Below are 15,411 nucleotides of genomic sequence, written 5' to 3' on the forward strand. Positions count from 1 at the left end.
GTCGCGCGGTTGAAAGAGTTGACGTCGAGGACGACGCGTTCCCCGTCTCCCGAACGCCTGTCGGTTCACGCCGGGTCCGCGGCTAGATTAAGGCAGCTGGATTTTTTGATAGGGGCGGTATGGAGTACTAGCGTGCCTCTTACTATTTTTTATCCCACTGCACCTGCAACTTCGTTCTGTTTTCTTGCAATTCTTTATCTTTTAGTTTTGCATTTTGACGTTGGCTCGCACTCCGTCACACCATATTTGTTGTCTGAACCGGCCACTCGGTGCGACAGATAAAGCAATGGAATAGAAGGAAAGATGTTTCGAAACGCGACTGTAAAAAAAGGTCTCTGTACAGCAGATGACGACGAGGTAGGATTACACTGGAGCGAAAGAGAAACCGGTCTCTCTGTTTGATTAACTGATTGATCGTTGCTCGGGAGTTTAACGTCCAGGAGGAGGGCTTCGAGTCATTAGACACGTCTTATGTATAGTGCAGGGCTGCTGGTTAATATAAGCCGACGAGCGTAATTGCATTCCTTCCAAATGGAATGTGGTCGACAATCGCACTCGCACTCTTCAATGTGGCAGTTCATATAAAAAAAAAGCCAGTTTTGCTTAGAGGTTACACGGACGTTACTTTGTGCACCAAATAGTGGGAAATTTATGTTCGTGACTGGATAACTGATTGCTATATACAAGAAGTATTTACAAGTATTTCTGAAGCGCGCTTTGATTTGACGTGAGAAAGTTCGTAAATCAGTTGGCTACGGAACTCGAATGAGTTCCAGTTTGTGTTGTCATAAATATTTAATGTTGGGCTTGACAGGAAACGGTGGCGCTATAATCAACTACTCTATTCTTATACGAACAGAGCGCGGCATGTGTCGTGCTTAAACTACTGATCTGATTTGAAACGGCAGAACACAGTCCATCAATGTTTGCCTATGCGAAATGTCACGTGCTTGGGTTTACAACGCTTTCCCGGCAGGGAAATATTGGCGCGTTTTCGGGGCATTCTGTTTATTTCAGTGTTTGTCCAGTCGATGTTGGCTGTCGTCGTAGCGTTGTTCTGGTCGTTCGCTGGCGGCGTCAGTCGTTCCCGGCATGTTGTTGACTTGAAAGATAAGTAAGGCTGTCAATTCGAGTGCAGCGCACTGTTGTTGTGCTGTCTGTAGTATATAATCTCTGCCATGTAGTGGCGACGTTCCTGCAACATTTGTCATGGGAGTGACATGCCCATAGAGCCAATGAGGACAATTTTTCTTTTGTCAGAAGCGCCTTGTGGCTGCGTACGTATAAAGCCTGTCAAATATAGTATATACTTATCGAACTTTTGGTTTCATGGCTTCCTCATAACTATTTGTTTTGTTTGTCCGTACTTGGGCAGAAGGTAATGTTGTTTTTGCTTTAGAACAAAACTTGAGAAGCTCCGGATGTAGCGCAAAACGTATTGCGCCACATCCACGACACTCTGCAAATCCATCATATGGCCGTGCTCGTTTGTCACGAGTCGTTTTGTGCTCGCCGCACTGCGCGCATTCTGCTGGCGCTGTCGGTCGCTTTGCAGATATCTCTCTCGCGCCATGACTGTGCACCTCATTATATTGCACTTGCAGGCGCGTGCATGCCTTCTTGCAGTTTCCAGCACAGTGTCATTGGCGGTGCGCATTGGCGGTCATTAACACGACACATCTGTCGTTTGTAATAACATTTTTATTCCTACGTGCGGAAATGCGCAGCCATATGTACAATTGTCATTGTGGAAATGTCACTACGCACCTGCAGTTCGGGGAAACACTGAAGAAATGCCTCTTGCGACGCTGTCGCACTACTTTGCGCTACAGTATACGCATGGTAAGTATGTCCGTGGTGGCACAAAGATGGTCGAACTGCAATGTGTAAGTTTTGGTAATTGATCCGGCACAGAAACATTGAACGCGGAACTTTCGCGATAAAGCGAATCGTCTGCGTCGTCGCCCACGTCGTTTTCTGCTGTCTGCTCTGCCCTTGCGATATACACCGCCTCGCTCCGCTGTTGAAAATGCTGCCGGTGCGCTAGCGCACCTAAGGCCTCCCACGGCCCAGTTCAAAAGACCAGCACTTAGGGCTGCGACTTCTTTGTGTTATATGTCGGCAAGCAAAACTAAAGCGTCCATGTATTAATATGTTGCATAAAAATAATGCGCTAAATAGGCTTAAGCTTGCCTCTGGATAGAGGTGCTGTCGTAGTTCGATCGTGCTGCCATCATCGGCGCGGCCGCGAAACTCGACATGTTTCTGCCCCTTTACTATCGCCGCGATAAGCTTGAATGCCTCCTTGCTTTATGCTTTGTAGTTTTTTAAGCCTGTTTTCGGTGCGCTCGTCGGCGACAGTCCCACACTGTCAAAACACACTGGGCCCGGATTGGAGGCACTTGGGTTGCGTAATTTCTGTCGGTGATACTCTGGCGATTCACTATCGTTTTCGTGATTGGCGACGTTCTTGTGTCGTCCAGTCGCAATGCTCAAATACGTAACACATCTTGTGATTCTATGGCTTAGTTGCCCATCCCCTGTTCCCTCCCACTTTGCTCGTTTTTCACTTATAATTTCCGTACAGAAAATTTTACCTTTGGTGACAGTATGTACCAGTTCGCTGCTATCAGAGCGTTACATTACAGGAAAGTCTGTTGAAATCGCTGACAGCGAAGCGCCACCGCGTGCCGCATGTAGACTATCTCCATTAAAGCAGCGATGGTGCTGCCATCGCTAGGTCGATGTCGCACAGGGAGTGTGCCGGGCGCCGTGGCCTCTGTATATAATGAAAGAAAGAAGGGCAGGAAAAAGAAAACAACTATGTTGGAGTCTGTCGAGCAAGCCTGGCTTTGTTCTTCAGATTATTTTTTTGTTTCCTTTTGCGGATGCGCAAGAGTAACGGTTGAAGAGCTTGCTTCAGCCACTGTTTGGTGAACATCGTCTAATTGGCGCCATAATTAAACCTAAGAGGCTGGCAAGGCGCTTACTAATGAAGATAGAGCGAAGGAGCGATTCGTGGCGTTGCCGTGTCATGATCGCCTCGTTGCCGCATCGCGCGGGTTGGGGAGAAGTATTGAGTGACCTCAGTTCCGTGGCTTCTTACTTAACGCCCGTTCACGTCTTCTCGTTTTCTTTTTTTCCAGATGATTGCGTGAGGGACCTCGGGCGACTGCTTCCACGATATTGGATCCTGGGCTGAGCTCGTCGTTTTGCCACCCTCTCCATGTGGCCGCCCGCGCATGGGATACCCTTCCCACTGGACAGGTACGGGGAGTTTCGACTCGTGTTCACCTCTTGTCAGCTGTCCGTGGGCGCACCTTCTTGTACGGAGAATGTGCGGCCATTTGCTTACAGCTGCGCCGCCCCATATTGCGCCGCTCTTGTGGTCGGAGCGCACAAGGCGTAAATTACGTGTGGACCGTCGCCACCTGGCGCCCAGCCATCATAGTTGCTTTGTAAAGAAAGATTGATGAAACTCAGGCACGCACGACACGTAGCATGCACACAGCAGAGTTTCTGTCGCCTGTACTTCCCGCCCTGCTCCTGTTCTTCCTTTTGACCTTTTTTGCGTCGCGCTACCCGTGCACTTGAATCACGCGTAGTTCTTTCCACGCTATACCCGTCGTGGTGGCTTAGCGGCTGCAGGTGTTGCGCTGCGAAGCACGCGCGGTGGCCGGCCGCATTTCGATGGAGACTAAATGCGAAACTGCCAGTGTCCCGTGTATTAAGGGCACGTTAAAGATCCCCTGGTGGTCACAATCTGCCGTCCACCGCTATGGCGTGCCTCGTAACCAAATCGTGGTTTTGGCACGTAAAACCGCGAAATTCATTCATTCTTTCCTCGCCTCTTTTTGCCGCAACGTTCGGTTAAAGTTACGCGAGTGAAACACGTGCGACTAAACTGGAATTTCCGTATTAGTTCAGTTTTGAGGTGTAACTTGGGGCCGTAATTTCTCATGTTCAGTTTCATTTCTCACTGCTTTCGCTCTGCGTCGCAGACTCGGTCGTGACTCGGACGGCGCTGCGCCGCCGTTATCGCTATGACTTGAACCACTCCTGGCTGCGTATAGGAGATGAATAGGGAATTGAATAGAACGTTACGAAATACGGGCCTTATAGTTGCAATCGATAGCTCAAGCTATACAGTAGCACGTGTGTCTATATACCACCGGATTTGTTCGTTCTGCTCGCTCTTTTCCGCTATTTACGTGTTCACGCGACTGCTGTATTTTTTTCCCCCCCAACGTGGCCAAATTTCTCGACGCGGCTGGTTGAGGGCGGTCGCGAGTTGTTACGTCATACATCACTTAGGCAACAGAGTCAATTTCGACGCGGCGCTTCGGGCAGCTTAGCTCTGAAGGAGGCGCGTTTCATCAAGCGTCAACGTGAACTCGAGGAGCCGCTATAGTGTCTCTTATTTTTTAATCTCCCCGAAGCAGAGGAGCCCGCGAGGGAGGACGGGCGGGGTCGGGTTGGAATCTTGATCGGCTGGCGCGAACCAAGATCGAAGGCCGGAATATATGGAGACGATAGCCGCGCCCTGGAATTCAAGCGGTGCGCGCGCTGTCCGAGCGAAATCTCGCCGAGTCTGCAAGAGATCGAGGAGCTGTCGCGCGGCGCGCTTGTCGTCGGGCAGTCGACGTCCTTTCGCTCCGGGCTCGCGCCGACTCGCGTCCGCTCGACCGGAATCGAAATGGACCCCGTGAAATTCCGCGACGACAGCGCGGGCCGCGCGTTTTCGGCGATGGGCCTCCGCGTCACGAAGACGGTGCAGCTCCTGTCAACCGTCACGAGGCGTTGAATGGGTGAAGCTGTTTGTGCGTAAGAACGACTTGTAGGTATTAGCGTGAAACAGCAGCAGTCACGGTATGTTCTCCGTACGTTGGGCACCGACGAACGGGAAGCTACGGGAGATTTAACCCCGTCCCGATACGGGAGCGTGCGCAGGAGTGTCGTAGCTGTTTCGCTGCTCGCGCACTCACGCTTCACCCGCACGGAGAGCTGGATTTCCGCTCTAGCTTTACCGTCACCTTCAGCGCCCGTCCCAGATGCCAGCTTGCTACACGCGCGCTATAGTTAATCCGCACTGCGTATGCGCGGCCAGGAGTGCTAATGGCGGGACGTTAACGCTATGCGCTGAACACGTTCTGCAAGCTATTTTCTACGTGCGAACAGCTTTGAGAATGCACCCTGTGATTTTGTCTGGCGACAACTCCAGCTTCGACAACAGCTGAGCTGATTCAATGAGCCTTCTGAAGGAGTGACGGCGTTGGGGACAGCTAGTGCCTCAGGAGCTTGCCCTGATGGATGGCCGCGCTTTGTAAGACTGTTGCGCCGTAGGGATGGTGGAAAACATTTAAGACTTGACTAATTGTTGGTGTGTCTTCGGCATAAAATAGACTTTCATTAAAGGGCGTAAGCCTCTGGCGTCCCCTAATTTGACTATGTAGTAATAATAATAATAATAATAATAATAATAATAATAATAATAATAATAATAATAATAATAATAATAATAATTGCTTTTGTCGGATGCACATCCTAGCCGGATGGCGTTGAGGGGCCTGGAAATCCGATTGACCATTGTTGGAGATTATTTTATATTGTCAAAAGAACGTCGCCAGGGACCCAAACTCCTTTCCGCAGGCAACACGCTACCTCACTTGTGCCCCCATACCGCTCTGTTTTTCTTGCCTTTCGCTTTGAGTACTCGTTCACGCTTTCCGTGTATATATTCCCCTCTTTAATCCATAGTCTTACGTAGGTATTTCTATTCAACCCTCAGTATTTTCGTTACTATGTGTTGTGGCCGTTTGATCACACGCGTCATTAAACAACACCCGCAGATCTGTGGGCGCTCTTCTAGCTTCGGGAAGTTTCGTACATCATTAGGCCAGACCGTTTTCTTAGTGTGCGATGCCAGGGATGCACTGCCATCCAGGCTAAAGCGGGCGTTTCTTCCGCGCGTGCTGTCACCGCGTTCGAGGGAAGACAAAAACAGGGTCGTCTCGTGTTGACGTCATGTGTCCGTGCTGCCACGGTTTAAACGTTAGCGAATGCCACTGTTCTGTTCAAGTCCTTTATCAGCAACATAGAAACGTGTGTAAACTGCGGTAAAGTTTGTTTACTTGCCGACAACATTGTCCTCAAAGCACTGGAACCGTTCAAATGTAGACGCAGCGGACGCGACGGCCCTGTTTGGTTAGCGGTGGTTGTCGCGTCTCTCATTCCGATGCACCGAGACACGTCGCGTAACATGCTGCGACGCAAGTTGGGGTACGAAGGGAGAGACTAAATCTAGACTATTGTTCTTAATCTGCACCGATACCGCTTCGGACGAACACTACGTCCCGCTACGTGTCGTGTATGCCCGCCTGCAGGCACGTGATCGCGCATCTCCCTCCGTGATTGGTCTTGGCGAAAAGAGGCACAATCCTAGAGCATTCCGGCATCGTACGTGTATGTATGTAGCGCGGCCGCCGTTGTTCCAAGGGACAAAAAGAAAGAAAGCATGCGTGCTTGAATACAGTTAGGTGCACATAGACGAAAAGAGGCAGACACTGCGTGATGTTTCGTATCCGTAAAAAAACGTTCAAGATAGAAGACAGGTGATTCGGCGACACGATGATAATGTACGAGTTACATAGGCGAAAAAGCAATAGTGACTGACACCGGTGGCGAGGAAGAACGCAATTGGCCCAAAAAGTGCCGAGACAATATTGAGGAAAATTATACGAATATAGGGCCAGCAGAATAGCACGAAATGGACGAGAGAAATGCTGGATTAACACATGAATTTTATTCGAAAAGGCGTGCTGTTTATCAGGTTAGGATAGGCGAAAATTTCTACGTTTTCCCTTATAGTTATACCTTGCTTTTCGCCATGCGCGGTGCGTGAAGAAATTGGCCGTCAGACTGTTTCTGATACATTAACCGAACTAACGCTTATGCAAACACTTCCTAGCTTATAAATGACTTTCCCTTCTATGATTCGCAGGTCCGGTGTTCTTTTTGGGGGGTGGGGGGTGGGGGGCGACTTTTGTTTCACTGAAATCGACTGTGCACATGCAGTCCATACGATGTAAAGCAAATTACCACTTGGGGATGCCTTCAGCGTTTCCTTTTATCCGTTTCCACTCTGCTGGCCGTACTCGTAGGATCACGAACCTAGTAGCTAACAAAGCTTCAGGTTCTTTCAACAGAAAAAAAAAAAATCTCCGCCGATAGTCTGAGCAAGGCGTGGATAAATGATAATGGGAAGTGGAAGGCCGAAGTGTGTCTTTTGTACGCACGCGCAAACACTTGCTTTAGTGACGAGTATTGCGCCTCGATCGTTTCGGGCAGTGCCGCTGTCTTATTGTAGAGAACAGAGCTGTTAGGCAGAGTTTAGTTTCCCCGACTGACCGAATCGAGGACTTGTTAGTGCAGCAGCCATGCGACGACCACACTTTTATTGGAGCCAAACGGTAACGTGCGCCTGTCTGTAAGCAACTGGGTGATGAGAAGTACATGAAGCTATAAGCACCATCAGCTTGCAACAGACGGCAGCCAGTGCGCGTTTTATTCGTTCCACGATGTCATTGCCGTGACTATTCAGTCACCACTGGGCTCAAGTGAGAGTTACATTGCTCTCATATTCCGCTGGAGCAATTCAGTTTGTTCTTGGAACCGTGGTCACTTTCTTCTATATAGTTGTGGCAGTTTTATGCCGAAAGCATATGCGAAAAGGTAGCTCTGGGATTGTATATTGCGACAGAGAAAGGACGCAGTGTAGGAACGTTGTTCCTCTTCAGTATGAATGTGTCTATCGCACATCTTTTGACGGGAAACGTCCTTAAAGTCGGTCAGAGGGGATCGCTTGCTAAAACTGCGTGTAACGAAAACGTTTGATTAACATTATTGCTGATATCATTGCAACCGTACTAGCCACGCGCCTTACTTTGGTATCGCTGTGTAGAGAAAAGCCATTAGTAGATTATGCGTGCACCGCGTGTACAAATGGCGCCGTGGTTCTGCATGCTTGACGCAATCGGAGCTAAATTTAGCCTCTCGCTCGAAGTCTCGCTCGAGAGAGAGAAAAAAAGTATTTTGAGACATAGCTCGGCAGCACGTTTGTCGATCCGAGCGGGGCTTTTGAGAAAGCTAAAAACAGTCATAGTAATGAATTCATCAAACTCAAACTTCTGCTCATCAGGAGTTGTAAGCCCGAGCTTGCATAGGGCAGTCTCGTGCGCCACCAAGAGGGTTCATTTCTGTATCTTATAGCGCCCAATCATGTTCTGCAAAACAAACAGGTCCACTATGAACAGGTAGCGAGCACGATTGCAAAGTCAGACCGTAAGACCCCTAATAGCTGTAACGTAAGTTAGGCATGTAGGCTCTCTAATGCGTGTAAATGTGACTTGTGTATTTGGTTACTTTATGAAGCCCATACACTGTCTGCAGCACGCCCAAGACGTTTCACGTGCCCCACTGTGGCTGCGTCCCTGATACGATCTATGCCCAATCTTCTAAATTTTTTAACATCCCGCACTGGAAACGGCTAACACTTACGTACGCCGCTGCGTTCTTTGTCGCTAGTGTTTTCAGTGCACTTTGGTCCTGCGGATACGGGAGATTTCTTTAGAAAAGTCTTGTCTCGAGCATTGCAGCAGGTATACTTCTTGACTTCAGGGGTATCTTTATTGCGATAGAGAAGATATGGACACTCAAGGCGCATTTCCGCCGTAGCAGTTGGCGTCGGCGCCGCCGTGATGTTCCGTATAAAGTTAAGTGCGATGCCGTCATGGCTGCGCGCCGTATGCTGTGGGTGCGAGTGAAAGCTTGTGAGGCCTAGCTGAGGATGGTGGCTCGATCTCGCGCAAGGGTGAAAGCGCGCCGTCTTTCATCGCGCGCCAAACATCGGGGGGGGGGGGGGGGAGGTGTCTTAGGCGGCGCCTGCGTGTGACGCGGCTGAGCACGGCCACGCGGGCCCTTTCTTGAAAGCTAACTGCGACGGCCGCAGTCTATGTGCGCCGAGGGCTTATAGCTCCGTGTGCGCTGTGTTCTCGCCGCTTAGTTCGCGTTGAAGCGAAATGCAGCACCAAGGTCGATTCGCTCGCTTCTTCTGCCGCTTTTACTCACGCCAGCGTTTTGACAACGAGTGTCCGCGGTTATCGAGCGAGATGTGTTCATGCTTGCCTGTGCGCACGTGCGGCACCATGCTTGTTAGTTTAGTTGGTAAGCGAATGTCTACAAGTTCATACGGCCGATAAAACTACTATCCTGACTTCTTAGAGCCGTCTGATAATTTGTTATCGCAATTGATGCTTCGCCTTTCGGGCGAAACAGCGACTTTCTAACTCTCACTCCTTTTTTTACTCCGCTAGTGAAATGAAGTGGCCGCTGCTTCCAACCCTCTCCTTTAGGACCCCATGCATTTGATCGGCTTCAGTCTTTCGCTGTTTTGTCTCTTAGCTCTGCCGCGCATCGTTGTTAGCCGTCTACAGGATCTTACGGAAGTGTAGGAAAATTTAGTTGCCAATATTAAAACATATTGACCGCGCAATGCGTGCACTATCAGCTAAATTCAAAGGCGGACAATTCCAAAACTATAATCCATTGCGTTCCGTTTCCAGGTTCACCCGCATTTGTAACAACAGCATAATTAAGACTCCGAAACGTACACTTGGGACTGCACGCTCCATGCTTAGATATGGGCTACAGAGCGATTGGACGTTGTAATTTCACGTAAATACATGTAACAAGTGTCGGAATCAGTTATTTCCTGTACGCGTTTTAATTTGTTATGGTACGTTTTGTTAATTTCTCACTTGTCTTGCCGACATCATTCGGTGCTTTATTATGATGGTATATATGTATAGCTTGCGACTTAGCTCGCAAAGCAGTTGGGAAGCGGGATATATTCTTAAAACGCAGCGCGGTTTGGCTTGTGGCTTCGGCATCGGGGCACCATATATGGTTAGACCGGCTGTGGTAAGGCAGCGGCGCGCTCTCCTGTGTCCGGTATATGACTCCCCAGCGTAGCTACAGCGGCACGTTCCGTATCGGGGCCGAACTCTGCAGCAGCCGCTGCTGTGCTGCTCGCGTGTCGTGTCGGAGGGCCGATTTTAGATGACGGGCATGTGCTCTGCTTCCGAAAGACTTCCGGGACATTGTTTGCTTTTTTCGCACGAGCAGAGGCGGGTTTGCGGCGCGGCCAGTGTCCCAAATATAGGACGAGGCGCGGCGGCACGCTCCACCAGCCGTGGCGGGCAAGGCTGCCTGCCGTCCGTATAGTATACGCGCGCGCAGCGCGATTGTGCCGGTCTTCGCGATTGTCCGGCATGTGATGCGTCCCCTTTCGTTCTTATGGCAGTCTGCACTCGCGTCTCTTACGCGATCACGTTGCATGATTTGCGGCAGAAGTGCACGGCTTCTTATGGGATTTTACAAATTGTCGTTGCATGTGCTGGGTGTACTGTATTCGGCACGGCACGTATTCATCACCTGCAATTCTGTGCAGGGCTGTATTGACATCTGCAATACCCGACCGGAGAGTGCGGTGCGTCACTTGTAATGCTTTTTCTGAACGTTTTATTGCAAAGGGACATCTCTCTCTCTCTCGCTGATACTTTCGAAACTACCAAGATTATGCTAGTCTTTTTGCTTCAAAAGGGAATGACCCGCTTGATACGCAGGAGTCGTCAGCATAAGGCGCTGCGAATGTTTCAGCTTCTAACTGCTGCTGACGCCAGCCCCTTGACCTTCGACGGATGGAAGGCGACACTCTGAAGCAGTCTGCGGACGAATGCCTGTTTTATGACTCGCGCCAAGTTGATAAGCGAATCCTTGCCGTATACGGCAGCGCTAAATCCACAATGCGTGGGCTTTCGCCATCGGGTCTAGTCACGCTGAGCGTGTCGTAAATAGTAAAGATCGTCTTATAGTAGCCGACTGACCTTTGTGATTTTTTTTTCTCTTCTTCTTGTCGATACGCTGTGCCGGCAACTTACACATTGAAGCGCGAACGGAGAGAAATTAATCGGGTCCCATATTTTGTAACATTCATTCGATGTTTTTATCGTTTTTGCTTACACGTCGCGCCGAGTAGCCAATTCAAGCGACGGTGGCGGCGCGTCCGAGTCAGTGGCGAAAGGCTAAAATAATGGAAAATGAGACGGACTGTAGAAAGATATTGCCACAGGACACACGTCACGCCACCCGCCGTGGTTGCTTAGTGGCTATGCTGTTGGGCTGCTAAGCACGAGGTCGCGGGATCGAATCCCGGCCACGGCGGCCGCATTTCGATGGGGGCGAAATGCGAAAACACCCGTGTGCTTAGATTTAGGTGCACGTTAAAGAACCCCAGGTGGTCAAAATTTCCGGAGTCCTCCACTACGGCGTGCCTCATAATCAGAAAGTGGTTTTGGCACGTAAAACCCCAAATATTATTATTATTGGTTATGTCTTGATCGCGTTATTGGCATGCGATATTCTCACGCTGCCTGTAACTTTGTGACATGTTTTCTCCTGGCACATAAAAAGGAGACGCTCGGGCAAAGCATGTCTCTGTAAGGCTAGATCCGGTCGTTCACTGCATGTCCTCTTCCTCCTCCGTGAGCCACCGTTGCAAATTGAGGCCAACCGCCGCGGTGGCGTTTTGGTGGCTATGGCGTTTTGCTGCTGAGCACGGGGCCATGGGGTCGATTGCCAGCTGCCGCGGGCGCTTTCCGATATGGGGCCGAATGAAAGATAACGGAAGATTTGGTATTTTTAGATTTGTAGGTACTCGCAAAAAAAAAAAAGGAAAAGGGAAACCCCGATGGTCGAAATCAATTTCATACACGGCCTATTTCATAGCTCGTCTGCTGCATTTGGACGTTATAACCTATAATGTTTAAATGTAGGCCAACCTGGATAGCAGCAGCAAACCCTAGTTTGTTCTCGACTTGCTTGTGTTTATGCTGATACTTCTGCAGCACCGTAAACTCTTTCAGCAAGATACAAGTGGTGACTGGTGCTGTCGTGCATGCATAACGTTTCCTGTGTACTCAGTGTCTTCTTTGCTCGTTCGGCTGTACTGTCTGTCGCTGCTGCCAGTGTGGGAAGGTTGAGCGCGAGCTTCCTTCCGGGGGGCTCGTTGGGAAAAACTCGGGGGCGTTATGAGTGCTCCATACTAGGCCTTGCTTTTGGTTTCGCACTGCCAGATTTTTTATGATCTGTGCGTGCCTTGAAAATGCCAAGAAGATCGCGGCAAGACTATGGAATGATCATTGACAATATTTCTGTATACGAGCATATAGCGCAGCTGTATATCCTCACTAACTCAGTCATTAACGAGTGCCTGCGCTCGTGTGCTGCGTGCGCCGTGTCTGTGGCTTGTTTTCTTTCCGTCAGCGAGCCATAAATAGCCATCGCCGTTCGTCGTACGTCTGTGCCGACCCTTTGGTTTTTGCCACCGTTTTCCCCGGCCTGGAAAAATTGTAGCTGTGGTGAAAAGTAGTACACTTTGGCGCAGTTCCATGGTGATTCGTGCGGGTGTGAACTTCTGTGGCGCCTTCAAAAGTTTCGCAGCACTGTGTAGTTATTCCCAGGAGACGACTGTGTTACGGTAACAAACGTGCAGCAACTTGCAACGTAAACCTCGTTCTGAATAAAGAGAAGATCAGACATCCACCCGTTCGTAGCAGTTGCCACAAAGGAAACCCGTACGGGTTTCCTTTGTAGCAATTCTTCCTGGTCCGGGACTCGAACCCGGGACAGCCGCCTTTCCGGGGCAGCCGCTCTACCATCTGTGCGAACCAGGCGGCTGGCAGATGGCAGGGCGAAGTCGAATTGTCGTGTTGTCGACAAAGTCGACTTCGCCCTACCATAAAATAATATGCCATGGATAATAATGACACACACACGCACGCACACACGCAGACGGTTTCCTCCCCGTGTCGAATACACGTCCGCCCTGTGGGCCCTCCTGCTTGTAGTCTTCGCACAACCTTAAATTTGGTCGGGCAGATGAGGTGCAGTAGAGACAAAGGGGACCGGCCCCATCGAACAAACGCAATTTAGGAGCGCACTCGCCGCGCCGTGGGCCTTTCCTGGGCCGCCCCCGTGCCCGGGATTTCATGCCCCGATATTTTGCCGGTCCCGCAAGGTCACGTCCAAAAGCTCGATTTGGTGCGGCGGCGCGTGCCAGACCGGTAGGTCTGTCAAAGTTTTCAAGACCTCCACCGAGGCATATGTTCCCCTGCAACGCAGGCATTGCTCGGTAGATGTAAAACTCCGATGTACATTAATTATTGAGTTCGAGTGATCTTGTTCTGTGCGGCTGCTGGTGCCATAGCTGGCAGCCGCGGCCATACGGGCCCACGAAGGCGATGGCTGACATTGGGAACAGTGGGTTCCACGCCGGGACAGTGAACACGGTCGCATGTTGTGTCGGATGAATCATGTAGTTCTGTCCGCTGTTTATCTTTACTTTTTTTGTTGTTGTTCCCATGGTACTCAGGTCGCTGCCGTCGGGTTAGTGCGCAGCTTGCAGCACACCGACACTGCATGCACGTCCCGGCACGGTTGTTCACGGGTTCCACAGCAACTCTTCTAGTGGCTTTGTTTCTTTTGAGAGAGGCTGTGCGTCGCACATATGCACTCAGTGCGACGTGACGTGCGCTCAAATATTCATCGCTAAAAATTGACATTTCTCAGACTCTGCGCACACTCTGTGTAGCCGCGCGACACAACAGGGGCGCTACACTACCCGGCACGCCGCGGATGCTGGCCTCCCCGTCGCCGCCATGCTTGTTCGAATGGAGCGCCCTCCGAGGGCCCTGCGAGACCCACTTTCTCTATTGACCGCGGGCGTGCTTTCTTTTCGCCGTGTAAGTGCAGTTGGTGGCCCCGCGGTGTACCCATTGTTCGTATCAATGCGCGCCCCGTTTCACCGACAATTAGCGGCGAGTCAACAATTCGCACTTAATTATGGAGGCCATGTTGCCTGCTTTCCTCTCAATTTTCTGTTTATCGCTGGTCACCGTTCGGCGCACGTGGTTTTGGCGCGCAGCGGTGCTCGCGAGGCAGTTTTGTGCCGGGAACAATGACTACGTTACAAAGCTTTTCGCCGGGCTTGAAAAGAGTGCGCCTGGTGCGGCAATTTGTTTTACTCGCTGCATGCGTTCGATATTTCCCGAATGGTGTGGATGCTGCTGCGCGGTACCGGAGTACACTTTCTTTTGCTCCGCTTTGCCACGCGGGTTTTGGCCCTTTCGCCGGTCGCTTTTGCAGCGCCCAGGACCAATAGGGAGTGCTGCGCTTTCTTGAGGCCGCCCGATTTTCAAGGAGCGCTTTCCTCTTTATTCCCCCGTGCGCCCAATTTTTTTTCTCCTCCTTCGGCGGCCATTTTTCTTTCTATCCCCCGCCTCTTCCACCCCTCCCCTCTTGTCGTCTGGTGCTGTTTTTCTTTTCGCGCCGCGCATCGGGAGAGATAAGTAAAAATAGCGTCGTTTCAAGAAAGAGATTGGCTGTGGAAGATAAAACGCTCGAGATACAGCCTGCTTTTGTTTGACCACCCACTGTTTGTGTTTAGCGCGAGCGAGCCCGCCGCTGTGCTCGCTCGTTCAACGCCTCGTCTAAGCTTTTAGTTTTCGGCTGGCCACTGCCGCAACGTTGCGCTGCTCTCGCACCCAAACCTCGTTGTTTTTCCTACGGTGCGCGTCTGGTCGGGCGTCGAGTAATGAGGGCAAAAGGCTTTTAACAAGAAGAAAAAAAGTACATGCTCTCAAAAACCGCAGCCGTTGGTGCTTGCCTTTCTCCTGCGCAGCGAAACGGGTGGCTCGGCGCGCGTTTCTTTCGCAACTGACACATTCGTTGCGTCTGCGTCCCCCCTTGACTGCGCTTGGAGCCGTTGCCGTTTAGGTGTATACGTGAACACGTTACGCGTGTCATCAGAACGGCGGCTAGCTAGTGTGTGGAGGATTCGGCGCGCGATAAAAAAAAAATGGCGACCCGAATAATCGAGCTCGATCGCTTCGCGGATTCTTCGTCTGTGTATTAATTTAGGCTATTTAAGCGCAGCGGTGAAAATGTGCGTTGGAACTGCATAATTTCTTATTTGTACTGCGAGATCAGAATGTGATTTGCCGATAGCATTTCGGCAATAGCTTGATTCACTGCGATGCTTGGCATGCAGTCAGCTAACACATTTTAAAGTCTAAGGAATTGCTCCTAAAAATAGGTTAGTCCCATAATTTTGTTGCACAACAAGTATTGTAACTGACTTTGGCTGTTATGTGTGGTTGTGCTTTTGTTGTTGACTCGCATCTTCTTTCTGTTGCTCGAGATAAGAGAGAACACGCTTATTAACAGATAAGAGAGAAAGAGGGGTCGACTTGAGGCATGTTTCTGTAGTCAGCTACTCTGTGCCGGGGGAAGATG

At 50.4% G+C, this 15,411-nt stretch overlaps 1 protein-coding gene across 3 annotated transcripts in view; it reads left to right on the top strand.

The window, feature by feature from the left end:
- Positions 1–15,411, top strand: part of MYPT-75D (Myosin phosphatase targeting subunit 75D) — a 410,236-nt gene that overhangs the window by 93,780 nt on the left and 301,045 nt on the right. For all 3 annotated transcript variants that reach the window (XR_010562827.1, XR_010562826.1, XM_065425335.1), the window contains exon 2: positions 3,147–3,267. The gene's annotated coding sequence lies outside the window, so the exon portion shown is untranslated. The remainder of the gene's footprint in view (positions 1–3,146; positions 3,268–15,411) is intronic.

This window comes from Dermacentor albipictus, chromosome 1, assembly GCF_038994185.2.
Source record: "Dermacentor albipictus isolate Rhodes 1998 colony chromosome 1, USDA_Dalb.pri_finalv2, whole genome shotgun sequence".
Taxonomy (NCBI): domain Eukaryota; kingdom Metazoa; phylum Arthropoda; class Arachnida; order Ixodida; family Ixodidae; genus Dermacentor; species Dermacentor albipictus.